General features: G+C 37.4%; 1 protein-coding gene across 1 annotated transcript in view; it reads right to left on the bottom strand.

Annotated features, from left to right (window-relative positions):
* LOC108627536 (insulin-like receptor) overlaps nt 1-4283 on the bottom strand; it is a gene marked incomplete at its 3' end in the record, with an annotated part of 16606 nt that overhangs the window by 10633 nt on the left and 1690 nt on the right. Inside the window, exon 2 of the mRNA XM_018028821.2 lies at nt 1625-1846. The remainder of the gene's footprint in view (nt 1-1624; nt 1847-4283) is intronic.

Below are 4283 nucleotides of genomic sequence, written 5' to 3'. Positions count from 1 at the left end.
AGCACGTAGTTATTTATTATTAGCATTGTTCTTCCGATGTCGGATTCCTTTTTAATTATAAGAAATTGTCTAAGGTACATAAATTTTTTAGATTGACTATAGCCAATACATCCTTAATGGGGATCTTGCATGTAAATAACGACTCCGAATACCGGCCTTTAATTTTCATTCATCAATAAATCAGGAACGCAGCATATATTATTACCCTAATGAATAAAGAATGGGTCGACTGGAAGATTAACAGAATTTAAACAAACCGCTTCACGGTGGTCGCGATAACATTATCATCAGGGCAGCGAAGTGTTCATTACGTGTATCAAAACATTCATAACTATACTGTTGATTTTTCTGGATCGTCTCGCGTTACGTATTACGTTTCCTATTCGAAACTGACTTGTACTACAAGTACTACATGAATTATAATCGGACGTTTAATTTTAATCGTTCACGGGCAATTGTAATAACTGTGATTAATCTCAGCGCTCAAACGCCTCATTCATAGTTCTCAAATAATATCTGTTATAGTATATTCTCTGTCTATGTTTATTATTTCATTGTATCTTGCTTACGGTAGCAGCGTTTGCTTGTAGCTACAAGCTAATTCATTTTGCGTGCGGAATACACGGAAAAAAGAGTAGTCGAACGTAACATGACTCTGGTGTTTACCAAACAACCGAGTCATCTCATTTTATCTCTCTGTTACGCAACGTTCCCACTGGCGTTTTACTACCGTTCATCGAAACGTAGTTTCCATCAATGGAATTTCAGCACTTTTTCTGTTTTTTATGTAAATAAAGACGCGCGTGAAAGGCATCTATCGGATAGCTTCGCGCCTACCAGAGAAAATTTCCTATGAACTGCCTCAAGGCAATCAACGTTCTCCCACCGGATTTTCTAGGAAACATGCGTTAATTGAGCAATTACGTACAACTTCGGTGGGCGCCAATAATTAGGGATCAGGTTAAGTACTTTGAAAACAGGTCCGAACTTTGATTGATTTCAAACTCTCTATAAATACCTTGGAAAGTAGAGACAGAACATCTGAACCAGATAGTTCTGAATATCTCATAACTATTTTGGTAAACGGAAGTAATACTTGCGAGTATACTTCATGAATATTAAAAGGACTTATGCAATTACACTTGATTATTGAAATTAACTCAGATTCATAAGTATATGTACATACATCAAGCTTGCTCCCATCCCTACTAATAATTTTATACAAATTTATGCATGAATAATGAAATAAACAGAATGCATGTCAAGTGGCAGGTTTAACAGTAAATTAGGATTGGTTAGAATTATTAGTAGAGAAATTGAAAATTTTTTATGTTCGTTTATGTAAAATGAACGTTGAAAGAGAAATCTTGGATTAGGTTTCATTATTTATTCGTCTATCGGAAGCTACTTAAATTGTGCACTCGTGAGAGTATTATCGGATCGTTTCTCGTCTGTAAAAATGGTAGTCCAGACACCGAGAAGCAAATGACGTTCTCTTTGACACACTTTGGTCGAAGATTCGAATGGGACACGGTAGCTAGCAACTGTCGTGAAAACTGATGGAAGGAACGTGCACGGGTTTTTCACGCACGTACGTGCGTTTCGGTTTTAATCAGATACTTACGTTTCTGGTTGTAATCCGTGTTCGTTCTCGATGATGACACGTAGATAACACAATCACTACCGGAGCACCATTGCCGTATGTCCCACATTACTCGGCATGCCGATAGTTCGAAATCACTGTGCAAATAATAATCAGAGTGAGAATAACCACAGGTGTCCGATCGAGTTTTGAATCGCACATTACACTACGTAGGATTGGCTTTCATATAACTCCTGCGTTTCACTTAACATTTTAAATATAATATTATTATTCATTAGAAACTGAACGGGTTTTAGTATTACTTAGGAAAAATCAATTCCGGTTAGATTCCACGTGGAACTCGATGTCAGTTTTCTGCAGTCGGTTCGCAATTATAATATCAATTTTTAGTAGAAACGAAAGAGACTTTAGTTTAATTTCTTGACGAAATCGATTCCTGTTAGATTCTATGTGGAAGTCGATGTCAATATTGTACAATCGGGTCTCAATTATAATATCAATTTTTAGACGGAAGAGACTTTAATTTCACGTCTTCACAAAATCGATTCCTGTTAGATTCCACGTAGAGCTCGATGTCAATATTTTACAATCGGTTCTCAATTATAATATCAATTTTTATTAGAAACGGAAGAGACTTCTTTTCACTTCTTAACAAAATCGATTCCTGTTAGATTCCATGTGCAGCTCGATGTCAATATTGCACAATCGGTTCTCAATTATAATATCAATTTTTAGTAGAAACGGAAGACTTTAATTTCATTTCTTGACGAAATCGATTCCTGTTAGATTCTATGGGGAAGTCAATGTCAATATTTTACAATCGGTTCTCAATTATAATATCAATTTTTAGACGGAAGAGACTTTAATTTCACGTCTTCACAAAATCGATTCCTGTTAGATTCCATATAGAGCTCGATGTCAATATTTTACGATCGGTTCTCGATTATAACATCAATTTTTATTAGAAACGGAAGAGACTTCAATTTCACTTAACAAAATCGATTCCTGCTAGATTCCACGTACAGGTCGATGTCAATATTTTACAATCGGTTCTCAATTATAATATCAATTTTTATTAGAAACGGAAGAGACTTCTTTTCACTTCTTAACAAAATCGATTCCTGTTAGATTCCATGTGCAGCTCGATGTCAATATTGCACAATCGGTTCTCAATTATAATATCAATTTTTAGTAGAAACGGAAGACTTTAATTTCATTTCTTGACGAAATCGATTCCTGTTAGATTCTATGGGGAAGTCAATGTCAATATTTTACAATCGGTTCTCAATTATAATATCAATTTTTAGACGGAAGAGACTTTAATTTCACGTCTTCACAAAATCGATTCCTGTTAGATTCCATATAGAGCTCGATGTCAATATTTTACGATCGGTTCTCGATTATAACATCAATTTTTATTAGAAACGGAAGAGACTTCAATTTCACTTAACAAAATCGATTCCTGCTAGATTCCACGTACAGCTCGATGTCAATATTTTACAATCGGTTCTCGATTATAATATCAATTTTTATTAGAAACGGAAAAGACTTTCGTTTTACTTAACAACACCGATTCCTGTTAGATTCCACGAGTCCGACTTAACATCGTACAATCGGTTTATTCGAAACGTTCGCGTACACAATACAACGTATTACAAAATACGCGGTCCCTAATCTTCGTTTTTCCTCCTATGGCTCCGCGAAGAATTTCACAAGAGACCCGCGGCCGTTCCCGATATCCGGTGACTAGACGGCACGGAATTTCCATCGTTCTGCCGCATAGCTGAATGAATTATTTAGGGCAAGGGTAGAGTCGCGGGAACGCGGGCGCCTCCGCCAGGCGCGATGACTCGCGTCTATTTTGTAATGCGTGCCGTTCTGACACCGTAAAAATTGGAGTGTAAGGAGGAAATATGACTATGCGGAACCACTCCCAGGGGATTGAACCGTCGGAACGCCACCACGATATCTGTTCGTGGATCACGCGCCACTTGTTTATTTTCTCGTCCCACCTACGAACAGGTTGTTGTCGGTATCCACGCGATCGAATCACGTTTCCAATTTTAACAAATCGATCCGTGGGTTGGTTCAATGAAATCGCTCGTGCCAGTTTTATCAACGCGAGAATCGTTTTTCCCGACTATTCAATAAAACCGTCAACCACGTCACTGCACGGTAGTTCTAAAAAAAGCACGACCACCGTTTATTATCGGGTATAAAGGGAATGGAGAATAAACGTCGATATGAACGTCAATATAATTCGATGACGATGAATATATTTTCCCTCGTTGTTGAATATACCTAGTAGGCTGCCGAGTCGGAGAGAAACGGAGAAATAGAGAGACACGTGCCGGAGACAAAAGACGGAGTCGTATAGAAAGAAGAAACGAAAGGAGAAACCGGTCGGAAAGGAAACTATAATTGCGACGAACGACGTGAGACCGTTTCTTTCCTGCGGCCATTATCAAACGATAAGAGAAATGAAGACGGTCTACAATTCTACGAATCCAGATACGTGCGTACGATCGCGTGTAAATATCGCCACGTTTTACGCTTCGTTTAACACTAGATTGCCTAAGGAAGTCATTTTGACTGCTTTTCGGCACATATACAAATAATAATGCATAAATTATTTTTTTTTCCCAAGTGAAGTAAATTTTTTTTATTGTTAACATTTACT

Source organism: Ceratina calcarata, unplaced genomic scaffold (genome assembly GCF_001652005.2).
Source record: "Ceratina calcarata isolate Rehan_Ccalc_2016 unplaced genomic scaffold, ASM165200v1 scaffold477.2, whole genome shotgun sequence".
Lineage (NCBI taxonomy): Eukaryota > Metazoa > Arthropoda > Insecta > Hymenoptera > Apidae > Ceratina > Ceratina calcarata.
The sequence above is the reverse complement of the archived record's forward strand: the minus strand, read 5'-3'. Positions and strand labels throughout refer to the sequence as shown.